Here is a 20,697-nt window from a genome sequence, read left to right as displayed (position 1 = left end):
AGCAATTATTGGCACTAATTAGATTTAATTAGGACATATGTGCATAAAGTTAAGTGCAGGATCCGCGCATAAAATTTACATACAGTCCAAAAAACAGAATGTGGAAATAGGAGCGTCATGGGTGTTTCGGGGTGGAATGGGGGCATGGTTTTGAGTTACATGCATAATTACAGAATATGGGGGCTCCGCACATAGAATTAGGCACAGACATCTGCATCACATTTTTATTGGTGCAAATGGCTATGCCTATATTTACGTGCGGCTCTCCACTTAAGCGTTTACACCGAAATGTAGGCGTAGCTTACAGAATACTGTTCAAACGGGTATTTTTCAGCAATGATTTTTTTAGGTGCCATATATAGAATCTAGTACTATTTATTTTATTTATTTATTTGTTACATTTGTATCCCACATTTTCGTAGGCTCAATGTGGGTTACATAGTACCGGAGAGGGCGTTTGCAGACTCCGGTGTGAACAAATACAAAGTGATGTTGTGGTAAGATAAAGTTCATATAGCATAGACACATTAGGGCATCGTATAACGGAAGAGTTGTGGTATGTCCATTACGTACTTTAGTTTTGTTGTGTTGAGGCGAGGAATGGGTATGAGTAGTTAGAGTATGGTACTTTACATGTGCAGTCACTGTTGCAGTCAGCACCTTCTATTTAAGAAGCAGTGAGTGAGTCTGCACTCTAAAACATCACCAAAACTCTGCAACCGAACTCAAGAGCTACATCTGCCTTTTCCTCTTCAAATACCCTATGAATAACCACACGAACTATAGATGCCCTCTCCACTTTGCACGTCATCATTATAACCCTACCAAAATATAAATTGTAAGCCACTTTGAACCAAAATTTGTTTTTGGATAATAGTGGGATATAAGAATACATAAATAAATAAATAGGGGGTAACTCTACAAGGCAGAAAGAAGGCAGTATTTAGTCATTTATATGCATAAGTGGCCACTTACCCACGTAAATGACCTCTTAGAAACATAACAGCAGATAAGGGCCGTATGGCCCATCCAGTCTACCCATCCTCAGTAACCACTAACTCCTCCTTTTCCTAAGAGATCCCACATGGCTGTCTCATGCTTTCTTAAACTGACACTGTCATCATCTCCACAACCTCCACCGGGAGGCCATTCCACGCATCCACCAACCTTTCTGTGAAAGAGTATTTCCTCAGATTCGTCCCTAAGCCTATTTCCTCTTAACTTTATTCATTCATTTGAAAAAGCTTCTGAGGTATTTAAATGTCTCTATCATAATTCCTCTCTTCCAACTCTATTCCAGCTCTTATAGAGTACTGACTGGTGGAAAAGTATGCAACATAATTTGATGGTACATACTGTGCCAATGGGCATCACCATGGTTAGTGTATGAGCGAAACATATAAATGTGTGTTAAATTAGAACATTCTATAATTTATATTCTTGTGGTTGGGGAAAAGGTAGATAAATGTTGGCCACAGACTCTTTGTATAGGTGTGATTGATGTACCAGTGCAGAAGGAGATAAAGTTGTTGGGTGTAATTCTGGATTGTCATCTTTCAGTGAATGAACTACGTGCATAATTTGTTCTATCAACATTCCATCAGCTATGGATGTTGTTTTGTTTAAAACCTAAGCTATGTTCAGTAGATTTTAGGAATGTTATTCAGGCTATGGGGTTTGTCAAAAATGATTACTGTAACTCTCTTTATTTGGGTGCTCCACAATACAGGATTAAAGCTCCACAATAGTAAAAAATGCAGCTGTTAGGTTAGTCTCTGGCGTTTCCAGGTTTGAACATATAAGTCCAATTTTGAAACAACTACATTGGTTACCAGTGAAATACTGAGTGCAGCACAATGTTTTGAGTATTATTCATCAAGTATTTTGGTCACGTTTTTATTTTGTCTGCATCTGGAAGGTCTTTCAGATCAGATTTCTCTAAGTGTCTCAGTTTCCAATTGGTATCTTCAGTACATTATGTCTTTACTCGGTCTCAGCTTTCTTTGTCGCAGGAACGTTAGTGCGGAATGCCTTGCCTGGCCAGCCTCGCTTAACTACTAGTTTCCAGCAATTTAAGAAACTATTAAAAGCAAAGTTTTTTTGTTCAAGCCTTTTTTGATATGTAGTACAGTTTTGGATATTATGACAGCAACATTCTATATCATATTTGTGTTAATGAAGATGTTAATTGTTTTAGACTGGTATGTATGTTTTTATGGAAACCGCCTAGTTTATAGGCAGGTTAGAAGGGTCTAAAATAAATAAATAAATATATTCTAGCACACAACTAGGTATGGGCATTTAGATCAGCTATAGGGCTGGTGGTATGTGCGTGATCCTTAAATCTGCAGCATTTTAGGTCAATTGCTCTAGTTTTTTTATAAAGAAAAATAGGCACCATAACCAGTCCAGTCAATATTCAACGCTATTTAACTGGCCAGAAATGGCCGCTGACTGGTTATGTAGCATTTTGGTGCCTAACTGCTAATATTCAGAATGAGATAACTGGTTATTTCCACTGAATATTGCAGCTGACTGCCAATAAGATAACCTCCAACATTCAGTGCTAGCTGGCTACGTTTCACAACCAAATCAGACTGCCCAAATACCAGTCCTATCTTTGGCCCGCAATAAAACTTAGCCATCGAGCACTGAATATTGACATAGTTGGTTTTTGTTTCAAACCAGCTAAAACCCCAGAACATTCAATGCTGGTCACCAGAAATGGCCCGGCATTGAACTTCCAGGTTTAGCGTCGATCATGGGACTTAGGTGGGCTGTCTCCCGTGGGCTGAATTTCAGCCTCAGTGTCTTTAATAGACACCCTGTTATGAAATTATCCTCAAGACACAGAAAAGAATTGTTGGTGCACAGGTATTACAAGTACTGCACATTAATTTCTGCATCAAATGCATAGTAAGTACAAAACATTACTGCATTTCAGTAGGAATGCCTACCCGCTTATTAAATATTGGGATGGGGTGTTCAGAAATCCAGGACCTGCTCTCAGTTGGAAAGATGCCACAGTGCTTATTTGTGGTGATCCTTTGTCAAACATTTGTATAGAATTAGTGATTTCTTCTAATGAGAAAAGAGATTGATGAGTCAAGTGCCAAGAACGTTCTTCTGATGAACTATGAAAACTTAAAGATTTTCTTATTTTAGCACTTTACGTCTTACCTCAGGCATGAGCTGAAACATGGCTAGTTCAGGTTTTATTGCGTGATTAAACTGTATATAAGTTTTTATTAAAATTGCTTTGAAATTTTTTTTTATATTGGTGGTGGTTTTGCTAAAAGCAGGAAGCCATATGGTTCTCCAAACAAGTATAGCTGAAAAAAATAAGAGCAAAGAGGCTTTGTTCAAGAAATACAAAAGAACGCAATGAGAGGATCACGGAAAAGATTATCGGATTAAACTGAAGAAGTGAAGAGGGAAAATACGGCTAGCGAAAGCGCAAGTGGAAGAAAAATGGCTAAAGATGTAAAGAGAGGTGACGACCTTTTTCAGATATTGGAGAAGGAGAAGAGATAGGAATGGAATTGCGAGACTGAAAGATAATGAGAATGGCTATGTGGAGAGTGATGACGATAAAGAGAACGTGCTAAACAATTATTTCTCTTCGGTGTTCATGGAGGAAAATCCTGGAGGACCATGGTTGGCTGCCGAGGGAACGTCTGGGAATGGCGTGGATACTGCGCTGTTTACGGAAGAAAGAGTTTATAAACAGCTGGAGAATCTGAAGGTGAACAAAGCTATGGGGCCGGATGGATACATCCCAGGATACTGAAGGAGCTCAGAGAGGTCCTGGCGGGACCTCTTAACCGATTTAATAGATCCTTAGAGACGGGAGAGGGTTCCATGAGATTGGAGATGAGTGGATGTGGTCCCTCTTCACAAAAGTGGAGACAGGGAAGAAGTGGGAAACTACAGACCGGTAAGTCTCACGTCAGTGAGTAGGAAAAATAATGGAGTCGCTGCTGAAAGAAAGGATAGTTAACTTTCTAGAAACTGATGGGTTACAGGGCCCGAGGCAACATGGCTTTACCAAAGGAAAATCCTGCCAAACGAATCTTATTGACTTTTTTTGACTGAGTGACCAAAGAACTGGATGAGGGATGTGCACTAGATGACCCCACAGAAGACTCATGAATAAGCTGAAAGGGTTGAACTTAGGACCGAAAGTGGTGAACTGGATAAGAAACTGGTTGACCGACAGGTGGCAGAGGGTGGTGGTAAATGGAATCCGTTTGGAGGAAAGAAGGTGAGCAGTGGAGTTCCTCAGGGGTCGGTGTTGGGGCCTATTCTGTTTAATATATTTGTGGGAGATATTGCTGAAGGGTTGGAGAGAAAGGTGTGCCTTTTTGCAGATGACACGAAAATAGACAATAGAGTGGATACCCTGGAGGGAGTAGAAACGATGAGAAGGGATCTTCGAACGTTAGAAGAATGGTCGAGGGTCCTGGCAGTTGCAACCCGGATGGGAGTTGTTCCTCCCTATAGTTTGCCAATCTATCAGTTCCCCTGAAGACGCCAATATCTCGGCGAAACATGGCCCATGTAGGGAACTATGAACAGTGAACAATGGACACAAAGTGGTGATATCACAGATTTATTTTGACATATAAAAGTATGGCATTGACCTGTTTTGGGACTCGTATTATCTCATGAACTGCAACATCTTATTGAGAACGTTAAGAAGATCACGATCCCATCTCTTCCCTCCCAATCCCACTTAAGCTAAGTAGCTGTTGGTTTTTGTTGAGATTGTTACAATTTTTGGAATAGTAGTAAGTAGGAGTAGAGGCAGGGTGTTCGATGATGGACCCATGGTGTTTTTACCAGTGGCGTAGCCAGACAGCCAATTTTGGGTGGGCCTGAGCACAAAGTGGGTGGGCACAAAATTTTCTCTCTTCCCCAGCACTTCCCAATTCAAAATATAAATCCTTTAGCAGATGAGGATCCCCAATCTCTGTCAGCTGAAGGCCTCTAGTAAAGATGCCCACAACTCCTCTCCACCAAGCCCAGTAGGCAGCAGCAACTCCTCGAGCCACTGATGCCAGCACCCCATACATTCTTAGTTGTCAGTGGCTCCAGGATGCTGCTCCCATCTGCCAAGCTCAGTAGAAGGCATCTCTGGCCAGCTTCAGAAGAGACCCCAGCTAGTAGGGCTTGGGAATCCCCACTAGCTACAGCAAGGGTCAGGGCTGCCGTTAGCCATGCTGGTGACCAGGGCAGAAAATAAAGCCCCTCCCCCAATTCCCTCTCCACTCCAATCTCCTCATCTGCCGCTAAAGTCACACTGACAGACCCTCAAATTAGAAATAAAAATATATAGACAAAATTGAACTGGGAACCTCAGCATGTACTGCATCACTGGAGAAAAAAACCCCAAATCAAAACAAAAGCGCATTTCCTTTTCTATTTAACACAATAAAAAGACATCCGCTATGCACATTTCCCAAAGTTAACATATTCCATTTAAAATATTCAAAGTAAAATGATTTTCCTACTTTATTGTCTGGACATTTTATTTTTCCATCATGTTGGTTCCAATTTCTGTCTGTATTCTGCTAATTCTTCAAGCAGTTGCCCATTTATCATTTTTCTCCCGTCGTTTCATTTCCTCACTACACCTACCTCTGAAATTTTGATCCTTCCATTTTAGCTCTTTCCTTCCTTTTTTTCTTTTCTGCCTCTGTACACTCAAATTTCATCCGCTTCCTAAATCTTTTCCTTCTTTTTAATTTTCAGATATCTATCACATTTCTATCTCCTTTCACCCACTAGCTCTCCCATTCCCCCATCTCTCTTCTTCTCAGCCTTCCATTCCCTTCTATCTTCGATCTACGCGCCATTACCATATTTCTACCCCCTTTGATCACTATTTTCTCATTTTTTCCTTGTCATCTCTCCACTCCCTGGGCCTCTCCCCCATGCTTTCCACCATTCCCAGTGTCTCCCTCCCTCCACCCTTCCAGCCCAGCATCTGTTCCCTCTTTCCACCCTCCTCACCCTCGTAGCCTGATATTTCCCTATCCCTTTTACCTCCCACCACCAGCATCTTCCTGTCCCATCTCTCTCCCCTCCCCCATTGTACAGCATTTTCCCTTTCTCTTCCCTACCATCCACTGTCTATCTTCTCTCCCTGGATCCATCTTCCCTCTTTCTCCCCTCCCTCACTTGTGCATCTCTCCTTTCCTTTCCTCTCCTCTTCTCCACCTTCATATCCAACTTTTCTCCCTCTCCCTGCCTTGAGCCCCTGGTTTGACATCTCTCTCTGCCCCCCACCACCACCATCATCATCTCTCCATCCTTCCTTTCCCTCACTGCCATGTTCAACATTTCCCTCTCACCTCTCCCTTCCACTTCCATGTCCAAAATGTTTTTTTTCTACTCATGCCCTTCTCTCCCTCTCTCCATCTCACCCATATCCAACAATTCTCCCTCTCTTTCCCCTTGCAGCATCTCTCCGTCCCTCCCCAGCTCTACCCTGTCTCACTCCCTCATCCCAACAGTGCTCCTGTCTCTCCCCGACCCCCCACCCACACACCACCACACACACACACGTTTTTCCCTCTCTTTCCCCAGCGAAAGTCTGGCACCTGGCTGCAGGCCTTCTTTCCCCTCCCCTTTGGGCAGCGCCGCAGTCTATCCCTACAGCTGAGCAAAGCTGCACCGCACCGGGTCCGTCTCCGTCCTGCCGCTACTTCTGCCCTCCGGCTCCGTTGTGATCTTTGTTTGCTCTTCTGCAGCTTATCTGCAGCAGTTCCGGATCCGCGCGCTCCCAGGCCTGTCTGTATGCTGCCTGTGACTGCTTCCTCTGCGCTGGCCCCGCTTACTCTTCTGAAGAGGCGGGGCCCAGCGCAGAGGAAGCAGTCACAGGCAGCATACACAGGCAGCCCTGGGAGCGCACAGATCCGAACCGCTGCAGATAAGCTGCAGAAGAGCAAACAAAGATCACGGAGCCAGAGGGCAGAAGTAGCGGCAGGACGGAGACGAACCCGGTGCGGTGCAGCTTTGCTCAGCTGTAGCGATAGACTGCGGCGCTGTCCGAAGGAGGGAGGGAGGGGAAAGAAGGCCTGCGTGCTGGCGGGGGATCAATTCTTTTGTTGTCGCTCTGCATCGTCGCTGAGTGGGCTTGAGCCCAAAGTGGGTGGGCCCAGGCCCACCCGTGGCTACGCCCCTGGTTTTTACACATCTTGAATCTTCGGGTCCTTGTAATACACCAAAAAACTGAGCACAATTTATTATCACATATTTAATGCTTAATTTTAGTAAAAAAATTTTGTTTTGGTAAGTATTTTGTTTTATTATTTTCTGGTTTCTGTAAAATTTTTCAGTTAAAATTTAATGCCAAGAAGTGCAGAGCGATGCACTTGGGGTGCGGAAACCCAAAAGAGAGATACCGGATAGGAGTGGAGAGATTAGTAAGCTCAACTCAGGAGAGAGACCTTGGGGTGTTGGTGTCGGAGGATCTGAAGGTGAAGAAACAATGCGACAAGGTGACAGCCATGGCCATAAGGATGCTAAGCTGCATAGTGAGGGGCATAACCAGCAGAAGAAAGGAGGTGTTGATGCCCCTCTACAAGTCGTTGGTGAGGCCCCACTTGGAGTATAATTCATGTTGACCTCCTTCCAATCTGCTCTCTTGATTGCCAAACAGGACTACTACATCCAGTTGACTAATTCTCTCGGCTCAAACCCCCGACTTCTCTTCGCCACACTAAACTCTCTCCTCAAGGTGCCTCCACCCCCAACTCCCCCCTCACTATCTCCCCAAATCCTAGCTGAGTTCTTCCACGACAAGGTTCAGAAGACTAATCTCGAATTCTCTACCTCTCCCTCCCCTTGTCCCTCCCCCTCTTCAGTCCCCTAGTTCCTCAACCCCCCCCCATCCTTTTCCTCCTTTCCTGAGGTCACTGATGAAGAAACATCACATCTTCTCTCCTCCTCAAAACGAACTACCTGTTCCTCTGATCCCATTCCTACCCACCTTCTGAACTCCATCTCTCCTTCTCTCACTCCTTTTATCTGTCATATCCTTAATCTCTCTCTTTCCACTGCGACCGTTCCTGATGCCTTCAAACATGCTGTGGTCACACCGTTCCTGAAAAAGCCTTCACTTGACCATACCTGTCCTTCCAACTATCGACCCATCTCCCTCCTCCCCTTCCTTTCCAAGTTACTTGAACGCGCTGTTCACCGCCGCTGTCTTGACTTTTGTCTCATCTCATGCTGTTCTTGACCCACTCTAATCTGGCTTTCGCCCTCTTCATTCTACTGAAACTGCACTTACTAAAGTTTCCAACAACCTGTTCCTGGCCAAATCCAAAGGTGTCTATTCTATCCTCATCCTTCTCGATCTATCCACGGCTTTCGACACTGTTGATCACAGCCTACTCCTTGACACACTGTCTTCATTTGGATTCCAGGGCTCTGTTCTTTCCTGGTTCTCCTCCTACCTCTCGCTTCGCACCTTTAGTGTACACTCTTGTGGATCCTCTTCCACTTCTATCCCTCTACCAATCGGTGTACCTCAGGGCTCTGTTCTTGGTCCTCTCCTGTTCTCCATCTATACTTCCTCCCTTGGCTCTCTGATATCATCCCATGGCTTTCAATACCATCTCTATGCTGATGACTCCCAAATCTACCTCTCTACCCCTGAAATCTCAACTACCATCCAGACCAATGTCTCAGCCTGCCTGTCTGATATTGCTGCCTGGATGTCTCAGCGTCACCTGAAGCTCAACACGGCCTAAACCAAGCTTCTCATCTTTCCCCCTAAACCTACCTCCCCTCTCCCCCCTTTCTCTATTTCGGTGGATGGCACTCTCATTCTCCCTGTCTCATCTGCTCGTAACCTTGGGGTCATCTTTGACGCCTCTCTCTCCTTCTCTGCTCACATTCAACAGATTGCTAAAACATGTCGTTTCTTTCTCTACAACATTAGCAAAATCCATCTCTTGATCTCTGAGAACTCTACCAGAACCCTTATCCACACTCTTATCACCTCTCGTATTGATTATTGTAACCTACTGCTCACCGGCCTCCCTCTTAGCCATCTCTCTCCTCTTCAATCAATCCAAAACTCTGCTGCAGAACTCATTTTCCGCCAAAGTCGCTATGCGCATATTAGCCCTCTCCTTAAGTCACTTCACTGGCTCCCTATCTGTTTCCGTATTCTATTTAAACTTCTCCTATTGACCTATAAGTGCATTCACTGTGCCGTTCCCCAGTACCTCTCCACTCTTGTCTCCCCCTACGTTCCCCCTCGAGTACTCCGTTCTGTAGATAAATCTCTCTTATCCGTCCCCTTCTCCTCTACTGCTAATTCAAGACTCCTTTCCTTTTGTCTCGCTGCACCTCACGCCTGGAATAGACTTCCCGAGTCTGTCGTCTAGCCCCGTCTTTAGCCGTTTCAAGTCCAAACTCAAATCCCACCTCTTTACCACTGCTTTTGACTCCTAACTCACTTACCCTGTCCTTTTTCCTCACCTCTTTTATTCCCTTACCCTTAATTGTTCTGTCCGTTACCTGTCTTATCTAGATTGTAGCTTTTTCAGCAGGGACTGTCTTTTGTGTATGGTGCACAGCGCTGCGTATACCTTGTAGCACTATAGAAATGATAAGTAGTAGTAGTAGGTGGTGGTGATGAAAACGGTAATGGAATTCAAACATGCGTGGGATAAACACAAAGGAATCCTGTTTGGAAAGAATGGTTCCATGGAACCTTAGCAGAGATTGGGTGGCAACGCCGGTAATTAGAAACAAAATGGGAGCTGGGCAGACTTCTACGGTCTACGCCCTGATTGTGACTGAATAGGGATGGGCTGGAGTATAATGGGCTTTGATGTTAGCTTCAGAACTTAGTACAAGAACAGTACTGGGCAGACTTCTATGGTCTGTGCCCTGAGAAAGGCAAGGACAAATCAAACTTGGGCATACACAAAGTATCATATACCATTTAAAATGAGTTCATCTTGTTGGGCAGACTGGGTGGACCGTAAAGGTCTTTATCTGCCATCATTTACTATGTTACTATATTTATTTGCTATGACAGGCCTAAAACCTCCTCCTGGAACTGGATAACTTGGCAGATGTGGAATATCACATCTATAATAACATTTGTAAATTTGTCATCATACGTTATTAATCTTCAGAGAGTTGAGCTCACTTCACATAACTTATGTATAACTTGTGTCGTGTGTCAGGTACGATGCATTTATTTTTTTATTTGATGTTTATATCCCACGTTATCCAAAAGACATTAACTGGCTCAGTGTGGCTTATGATAATCAAAGATTGATATTTATACAATGGAATATGAATTCAACAATGCTGAAGGCTCACCTCTTTAAGCAAGCCTACTCTAATGCCCCAACCTAATCTTACCAACCTGCACTCCCAATTCTGTTCTGGCTTAGATACTGACCTCATCATTAGTTTTACTTACCCCACCTCCTCATTTCCCCTCTACTCATCCTATCCTTCTCTTCTCCATCTCTCCTTTATTATATCCCTCCTTACCCCTTTTCTCCCAACTTATACTATCCTATCCTGTCTACCCTCTCTTATCCTAATCATACATTATCAAGCTCAAGTTTATAATGTTTCATTACTGTTTTTAAATTTCTATTATAAGACTTTTTATTTCGAATTACTATGTAAGCCGCATTGAACCTGCATTGTGTGGGATAACGCGGGGTACAAATGTAATAAATAAATAAATAAATAAAACAAAAGGTCACCTGTAAATTGTCCATATGCTTCTGGGAAGTCAGACAGCTATTGCTCATTCTCTGTATGTAACCCATAGCCTAAAACATCTTCCCTAGCCACATTTGGCCTTTGGTACAGTACAGATATGATGTAGGCTTATGGGTCAGGAGAAGACGAGGAGTGAACATGCAGCCTGCATGAGCCATTTCATTATACCATGTCTTTTAGCCTTCAGAGCTTCTTTCGTCTTCCCTCTACACAATGGAAATATAAACTTTTGAGTGAGAGAGAGAGAGAGAGAGAGAGAAGGAAAAGAAATGGAGGAAAAATGTACAGCAGAGAGAGAAAGGAAGGAAGAGAAATATAAGGAACAGGAGAGAAGAGAGAAGGATAAAAACAGGAAGGAGATAAACTGCAAAGGTTAGAGCAGAAGAGGAACTAAAGGGGAAAGAGAACAGCTGTGGAGAGAAGTGAAAGAATAGTGGAAGGAAAATAAAAGCATGTGAATGAGAGGAAAAGAGTGGGAGACAAGGGGCAGAATGTTAGGAACCAATTGGGGTAGGGGGGGGGCAGCATGTGGAAGAAAGAGAGAGAGAGAGAGAGAGGAGCAGCAAATTACGAGAGAGCAGTGAAGGATAAGAGGGAGAGGAGAGACTGCAGTCCTGTGATATGTTTCATCTGGGACTCTGACTTTCCCAGCTCCACAGCAGGAAATCACAGACAGCCAGAGGCTCAATGGCTTTTCAGCTATGCAGTTCTGACTCCTTTGCAAAGCACGTAAAAGCATTAAAAAAAAAAAGAAGATTGCAGGGGGAAAAAAGAATCTCCGGTACATTTTATAGGTATATTCTGCACCTGTCTCTCATCTGTCTGAAATGTCAACTGGAGGACTGAAGCTCTGGTAAACAGCAATGTCCGGCTCCAGCAGGAGCACTTTTGCAGCTCCAGATGCCCTTGGTATGCATGTCAGGAAAGGCATTTTACTGGTGATCCAGAACCTTTCCTCCTGTCCTCTTTAACTACAAGTCTGATTCTCCTAATGGAGGATTATGATTCTATGATGTAAATATCTCTTCAGCTCAAACAGTAATGACCCTGAATCTAGAGAGATGATGGGTACAATGGCACATTGAGCAGTAGCTCATGGACTAGGTCTTATCATAATTGCAAAATCAATGTCACCTTCAGAATTGGTCGTGCTGTCACTTGTCACTTGCAAGGCAATGCTGCAATGTGTGTTTTGTGGCACGATAAATGTAGTGGGTCTGATGCAAGATGGGGCTACAGTTCTTAAGCAATTCAAAATTTACCAGGATAGGTAGTGAGAAATGTAATAATGGAAATGAAATTTAAAAAAAAACTGTAGTGTTGAAATTCTTGTTTACAAGTTTAAGTAGAACTTCCAGGCTTGTGGACTGCAAAAATTGTTTTGCCTCATAAAAATATTCCAAAGCTCTGTGGACAGATCTGAAGCCAGATAATTTGGCATCTATGGACAAATGAAAAGATGCATTCTCAAATTGTATATAATGTTTGATATAAATAAATAAAACCCAAGAAATATGGTCATGGAATCCTGTTCTTCCTTGGCCTAGAAACACATTTAGGGGTCTTTTTACTAAGCGTGATTCCTGTGCACCAAAATGCACAACCACGGGGCATGCTCAGGTGCCCTGCGGTAGTTCAGGCATCTATGGACGTGATTGGGGATGGAGAGTAGGCTGATGGGTTAGCACAGCTACATTGCCGCAAGCCAATCGATTAGGGCATGGCTAGTGCTTAAGCTCTTCCCACCTGCTAAATAGGTGTTGTAAGGGCTCACGCGTTAATGGCCATGTGCTAATTTGGAAATTAGTGCCTGGCCATTAATGGGAAAAATGAAAATGCGGACATTTTGCAGCCGTGCTAAAAGTGGCCTCAGTCTATGGGGAAACCCATGCACTAATCATAACGCATGGCCCCTTTTAGCAAAACTTTGTATAAGGGCTCCTTTATTTGGTCTTTTTCTTTTTGTCATTTTTGGCATCTTTTTACCTTGGCTTTTTAAAAACTGTATTTGTAAATTTTTTTTGTATTCTTTTCTGCTTTGGTTCCCAGACTCCCTCCAGCTTCTCCTCAGTCTCCTTCCACCACCTTTACCCTTTTTCTGTGTCACTAATACACCTTTCTGTCCCCTGACAAGACCAACACACATAGATAGACACACCTCTGACACAACTGACACACAAACACACATACTCCTCTGGAATGAAAGAGAACACCTTGCCCTTGAGCAATGTATACCCTGGAGGAAAGGAGAAACAGGGGTGATATGATACAGACGTTCAAATATTTGAAAGGTATTATTCCGCAAACGAACCTTTTCCGGAGATACGAAGGTGGTAGAACGAGAGGACATGAAATGAGATTGAAGGGGGGCAGACTCAAGAAAAATGTCAGGAAGTATTTTTTCACGGAGAGAGTGGTGGATGCTTGAAATGCCCTCCTGCAGGAGGTGGTGGAGATGAAAACGGTAACGGAATTCAAACATGCATGGGATAAACATAAAGGAATCCTGTTCAGAAGAAATGAATCCTCAGGAGCTTAGCCGAGATTGGATAACAGAGCCGGTAGTGGGAGGCAGGGCTGGTGGTTGGGAGGCGGGAATAGTGCCGGGCAGACTTATACGGTCTGTGCCAGAGCCAATGGTGGGAGGCGGGGATAGTGCTGGGCAGACTTGTATGGTCTGTGCCCTGAAAAAGACAAGTACAAATCAAGGTAAGGTATACACAAAAAAGTGGCACATTTCTTGGGCAGACTGGGCAGGTCTTTTTCTGCCGTCATCTACTATGTTACTATATGGAAAACCTGAAACACACACACACACACACACATTTGGACTATCTGACATATACCTTCTTCCCTTTCCCACCTCCCATTGAGCTGCTTCTGCTCACCATTGTTGCCAGCCTAAAATGAAGGACCCAAGCTTGCTCTCCTTCATCCTCTCTATCTTCCATCACTTTCCTCGTCATTGTCATTGCTTCTCAGGCCACCCCAGCATTCCTCTGTTCCTACTCCATTTCACTTTCTCTTATACTTCCATGTCTTTTTATCTCATCTCGAGCCTGGTACCGGAAGATTGGAGGGTGGCCAATGTAACGCCGATTTTTAAAAAAGGTTCCAGGGGAGATCCAAGAAATTATAGACCGGTGAGTCTGACGTCGGTGCCGGGGAAAATGGTAGAGGCTATTATCAAAAACAAAATTAAAGAGCACATCCAAGGATATGGATTACCGAGACCAAGTCAGCACGGCTTTTGTGTGGGGAAATCTTGCCTGACCAATTTACTTCAATTCTTTGAAGGAGTAAACAAACATGTGGACAAAGGGGAGCCGGTTGATATTGTGTATCTGGATTTTCAAAAGGCATTTGATAAGGTACCTCATGAAAGGCTACAGAGGAAATTGGAGAGTCATGGGATAGGAGGAAATGTCCTATTGTGGATTAAAAACTGATTGAAGGATAGGAAACAGAGAGTGGGGTTAAATGGACAGTATTCACAATGGAGAAGGGGAGTTAGTGGGGTTCCTCAGGGGTCTATGCTAGGACCGCTGCTTTTTAATATATTTATAAATGATTTAGAGATGGGAGTAACTAGCGAGGTAATTAAATTTGCTGATGACACAAAGTTATTCAAAGTCGTTAACTCGCAACAGGATTGTGAAAAATTACAGAAGGACCTTACGAGACTGGGAAACTGGGCAGCTAAATGGCAGATGACGTTTAATGTGAGCAAGTGCAAGGTGATGCATGTGGGAAAAAAGAACCCAAATTATAGCTACGTCATACAAGGTTCCAAGTTAGGAGTTACGGACCAAGAAAGGGATCTGGGTGTCGTCGTCGATAATACACTGAAACCTTCTGCTCAGTGTGCTGTTGCGGCTAGGAAAGCAAATAGAATGTTGGGTATTATTAGGAAAGGTATGGAAAACAGGTGTGAGGATGTTGTAATGCCGTTGTATCGCTCCATGGTGCGACCGCACCTTGAGTATTGTGTTCAATTCTGGTCGCCGCATCTCAATCTCCACTACCCCAACTGTAAAGGGTTAAAATATAAATCCACATATGCAACCAGTTTCTCCTACATTTGCATGCAATTATGGAACGCACTACCGAAGGCCATAAAAACAGCACAAGACCTAACTATCTTCCGAAGGCTATTGAAAACTGATTTGTTCAAGAAGGCATACCAATAATATCCATCTTCAATATTAAATAATAAGACTGCATATGAACTAGAAAAACTGAACTCTTATCACTTGACTGATTAACCTTTTTGCTATTAATGATCAAGCACTACCACTGTAATCCTTGTGCCAAATATTATCTCCCTATAGTCGATGACCTAATGTATGTAACAATCCAATATCACTTAGGAACCAATATGCATTACTATAACGTATTCTGTTTTACCATTTATGTATGCACCTTAATGCAACGCCTTTTGTAATTCTGCTATCCGGTAATGGCAACCACCATTATGGCAAATGTAAGCAACATTGAGCCTGCAAATTGGTGGGAAAATGTGGGATACAGATGCTACAAATAAATAAAAATAAATAGTAGAATTGGAAAAGGTGCAGCGAAGGGCGACTGAAATGATAGCGGGGATGGGACGACTTCCCTATGAAGAAAGGCTAAGGAGGCTAGGGCTTTTCAGCTTGGAGAAGAGACGGCTGAGGGGAGACATGATAGAGGTATATAAAATAATGAGTGGAGTGGAACAGGTGGGTGTGAAGCGTCTGTTCACGCTTTCCAAAAATACTAGGACTAGGGGCATGCGATGAAACTACAGTGTAGTAAATTTAAAACAAATCAGTGAAAATGTTTCTTCACCCAACGCGTAAACTCTGGAATTCGTTGCCGGAGAACGTGGTGAAGGCGGTTAGCTTGGCAGAGTTTAAAAAGGGGTTAGATGGTTTCCAAAAGGACAAGTCCATAAACCACTACTAAATGGACTTGGGAAAAATCCACAATTCCAGGAATAACATGTATAGAATGTTTGTACGTTTGGGGAGCTTGCCAGGTGCCCTTGGCCTGGATTGGCTGCTGTCGTAGAAAGGATGCTGGGCTCGATGGACCCTTGGTCTTTTTCCAGTGTGGCATTACTTACGTACTTATGTACTTCTATTCCTTTATCTCCATATCACCTCTGAGCTCCATAATGCTTTCTCTCCTAATCTTGCCTTTTACTACCAAAAGTCCTCCATTTCTCTCAGCCTTTACTTCAACCCTCCTGTCTCCTTCCCCCTTCCAGCATCCATCCTCCTGCCTTCTTCCTCCGTGCCTGTCTCTCCAAACACCCATGCCTGGTTTCCCCTTCCTCACCATGTGCCTTCTGGTTCCTCCACCTATTCCCCAGCATCTGTCTTCCTGCTACTTTCTTCTTCCCTCAGCACCAACCTCTCCTTCCTTCATCTTCTAACATCACCGGAACAAGCCTTCTGCCTCTCCCTTCCCCCTAGTATCTACCTTCTGCCTCTCTTTCTATCATGCATGTCCTTTCTCTTCTTCTCTTTCCTCACTCAAGAACGTACCTCCGGGCCATCTTTCTTTCCCTTTCTACATGTGCCTTCAGCCTCTCCTGCCCTTGCCTGACAAATTCAACAGGAGGGGGACAGACTTAAAGAACCTTTATTGCTACTACTGACCGCTTCTCCCATTAGTGTTTGTGCCATAAACATGTTGAAAACTTGTAGGCTGGCATTTTGTGTATGGCAATTTCATTCATTGGGAGATCAGCATGAGGAGTTTTCTGAATGCTCATGATGCAAGCAGATTTAGATGGGGATGCTGACAGAGTGGTGTAGATGGGAATGCATTTTGCATGGCCATGCATGCATGTACTTTATAAGAAACACTGGGAGTGAGCCAGTGTGCTGGGAATGAAATTCCATAATACCTTTGCTGGCAGTGACACCTACAGCTGAGGACAAACAGACCATAAGGCCACTATTGATCTGTCTGAGGGCTCTAGCGTTATCTACACAAATCCTATTTTCTTCTGGGGGAAAACAGGGAAGCTTTGGCAAGCACAGGCATTCTTTCATCTGCTATTCTATCTGTGATGACAAATTGTAAAGTATTCCCAGAAGTCTATGCTGTATTCCATCACTTCTACTTCTCAGTTTTATCATTCTGCTTCATCACTTCTAACCAACAGAAGATCACTCCCAGCTATCTATGCTATAATTCATTGATAAGTACATAAGTATTGCCAACTGGGACAGACCAAAGGTCCATCAAGCCCAGCATCCTGTCTCCAACAGTGGCCAATCCAGGTCACAAATACCTGGCAAGATCACAAAAAAGCTCAACACATTTTATGCTGCTTATCCCAGAAATAAGTAGTGGATGTTCCCCAAGTCAATTTAATAGTGGTCGATGGACTTTTCCTTTAGAAAGCCGTCCAGACACTTTTAAACCCCGCTAGGCTAACCGCCTTTACCACATTCTCTGGCAACAAATTCCAGAGTTTAACTTAATCCTTGGGATGTACCTAGGCAGTCTAGTTTTCAAATTATTCACAAAGAAGATACACAAGATAAAATTGCATACAATGCATGTCTATTATTGTAGATATCCTGAAAAACTGACTTGCCGAGGACTAGGTTGAGAACTGATCAAATCCAATAATTCTGCCACTTCTTGATCTCTTTGCATATGTATTGCCTTATAGAAAAGAGAAATCTGAAATTAGAAATCAGTGCACATGGTAGAACATTTGTATCCCAAACTATATTTTTAGATATGCTTCCAAAATGTGCAATCCAAACGTGCCATTATTTGACAGGTCATATAACTGATCTCTCATAGAATAATACCAATCTACTTAGTGATTAACACAAACACTATTATCTTCTTGGCAAGGACATTTCACCAAAATCACTGGCTTTTGCTTGTTTTGCAACATGAGGATTACCATGCTTAGAATGTCAAAAACTGTACATCGAAGCTAGTGACCCTTTCAAAGTTCTGACCAAGCATCCCTTCCCCCACTATCCGTAAGACAGCAAAAACAGCTTCTTTTGCCACATTTTCAATAGTGCTCCTAACTTAACATGCTTATCAGTTGCAGATCTATGGGCAGCCTGCTGTAATTTCAAGCTAGGTCACCATTCTGCTGCATTGCTTCGCATAGCGCCAGGAACTGTGACTACATTTAGGCCTGACCATTTACAGCAATGAAACAAATTAGGTGCAGATCCCCCTTACTTTATAACAACGCCCCTGATCTGCCCCTGATCTTCCCATGGTTGTGCCCCACTTTTTGATCTGCGTGTAAATTTTATTCATGGATCTTGGCACATAAATTTACACACATTGATTTTAATTAACACCAATTAGCACTGATGATTGTTAGGGTCCAATTATCAGAATTAATTGGCTCATTATTCAATTAAATTACATGCGCAAATTGGACACATCCATATTTGCCTACACAATTTAAAGAGCTATTTATAGAATTTGTGAGTTGGTCTACACTCTTCCAGTCACCTACTGTCTTGCAATCCAGAGGTGCAATCCACTGCTGCTCCTTGTGATCTTGGGCAAGTCACTTAACCCTCCATTGCCTCAGGTACAAACTTAGATTGTGAGCCCTCCTGGGACACAGAAATATCCAGTGTACCTGAATGTAACTCACCTTGAGCTACTACTAAAAAAGGTGTCAGCAAAATCTAAATAAATAAATAAATAAATACTGTGCCCCCTCTCTCCCAACTAATGCTGATATACAAACAACCCAGAAACACATTGCTATCAATCCTGAGCTGTTATTGTTCGGAATATCTCTGTTTTGTTTGGCTCAGGTGCTCTACCATAAACCAGGGGTAGCCCTGCTTGACCTGGTCCCCCATTTGAACTTATGTAGTAAATAGACACTCGGGTTTCCTGAAAGTTGTTCAACAAAGGATCTTGGCCTATGTCCAACAGGTGGGTCTTGTCCATCACAAAAAGCCTGAGGATGTCAAGAGTGGCCCACACATGCCATATTTTGAGTCCCCTAAGACCCTGGTTCCAGAAAGTGATTTGGCGAATAACTTCCTTTAGACATCTGATCAAGAGTTGAGGTCCTGCCCTGCATACTCTGGAAATAATGCCCAAGCAAATTAAATGGGTATGCAGGACAATGGTTGCTAACTTTGCCAAGTCCTTCTCAGTGTTCATGATCAGTTATTTACAGGATATGTGCCCTAGGTCGCTCTCTCCCAGCTGAATGATAATTGAGTAAGGGTGCAGTTCATATGTTAGACATCTCTGAATTAATGACGGTAGCTGGTGCCACAACGTTCTGCCTTTTCCAAGCCATTGGACTTGTAGTTATCTAACAGCCAAGCTGAAGTGGACTGAGGGAAAGGGAAATGGGACTTGATATACTGCCTTTCTTTGGTATTTTGCAACTACATTCAAAGCAGTTTACATATATACAGGTACTTATTTTGTACCTGGGGCAATGGAGGGTTAAGTGACTTGCCCTCAGTCACAAGGAGCTGCAGTGGGAATTGAACCCAGTTCCCCAGGATCAAAGTCTGCTGCACTAACCACTAAGCTACTCCTCCACACACTGTGTGGACACACACTGTGTTCATCTCTTTCCTGCCCAAAGGATAAAGAGATGCCCTATTATTTTATTTATTTAAAATGTTATTATTTATTATTTTTAGGATTTATTTATCGCTTTTTGGAGGTGTACAGCATGAATAAGTCAAACATAAGCAATAGACAATTATAGTTTGCTATATCTACAATCCTAAGCAGATTCCAATAAAATATACACATTTTAAATCAGACATAACCTAATAACATCATCTGCGAACAACTGACAACAAGATAACTAGGCTGCGGCAAGATTAAATGCCTGTTGAAACAACACAGACTTTAAAACTTTTTAAAATTCTACAAGAGTCTTCAAGGCTCTCATATGGTTAGGCAAAGACTCCATAACTTAGGGCCTACCATATAAAATATAGAGTTTTTATACTCATCTAAATGAGCTTCCACAGAAGGGAAATCTAAAACATTAGCCGAGGCAGATTGTCATGTGCCCTACCTCAACGCAAGCAGCGTCCTCGGGCTGCACAGAGTCCCGTCGACATGCACACTTGACTGGCACAGCCCTGAGCCATGTGTGTGTAGTTCTTCTCTGGCTGCAGGCTCCTTGATTGCTTTGCTTCCACCAACCTGGGTCTGCTCTTCCTCTGCCTGGCTTCCCTTGCTTTTCTCCTGTTGGTCTTCCGGTTCCTCCTTCCCCTGCTCTTGTCCTATGGCTGTGCCCCTTCTCCCTGCTGATGTGAGATGCCAGCACTTTATCAGCTGAGCTCTCCCTAGACTCCTTGCTTCGGCTTCTACTTTGGTAGGTGTTACTTGCTCAGAAGTGTGCTTCTCCTCTACTTTGTTGCTGACTCTGCCTGTACCTGGATTACTCATGTCTGCTGCCTGCCTACTGACCTTGCCTGTACCTGGATTACTCTTGTGTCTGCTGCTTGCCTACTGACTCTGCCTGTACCTGGATTACTCTTGTGTCTGCTGCCTGCCTACTGACTCTGCCTGCACCTGGATCACTCGCTTGCTTGCTGCCTGTCTGGCTGTCACGTTCATCACCCCGCTTCCTGCTCCATCTCGTAAGCCCTGCAGGCCGCCTGCACCACCTCTGGGGAACAGCAGTCAGCGCAGGTGAAACCTGGGGTTGTCCGGCCTGGTCCAAGTACCAGGCTCGGCAGTGCTCTAATTGGTACAAGAACTCACAGGTCTGACACAGATTTTAACAACCTAGTTGGCTGATGCAAATGCAAAGTAGAAGCAAATCAGTGGAGACACTTCGTTAACACCTTGAAAACAAGCAACAAAATTTTATATTGTACTCTAAACTCAACAGGGAGCCATCAGGGCAAGCTTATGAAGACAAAGGTTATATTATTGAGATAACTTTAG

The 20,697-nt window shown here is 43.4% G+C and overlaps 1 protein-coding gene across 1 annotated transcript in view; it reads right to left on the bottom strand.

Annotated features, from left to right (window-relative positions):
* The window catches only part of CACNA2D2 (calcium voltage-gated channel auxiliary subunit alpha2delta 2), a 1,426,314-nt gene that overhangs the window by 718,274 nt on the left and 687,343 nt on the right, over window positions 1–20,697 (bottom strand). The gene's annotated exons all lie outside the window — the stretch shown is intronic.

Source organism: Microcaecilia unicolor, chromosome 6 (genome assembly GCF_901765095.1).
Source record: "Microcaecilia unicolor chromosome 6, aMicUni1.1, whole genome shotgun sequence".
NCBI classification, from domain to species: Eukaryota; Metazoa; Chordata; class Amphibia; order Gymnophiona; family Siphonopidae; genus Microcaecilia; species Microcaecilia unicolor.
Note: the sequence above shows the minus strand (reverse complement) of the source record. Positions and strands in the feature narration are given on the sequence as shown.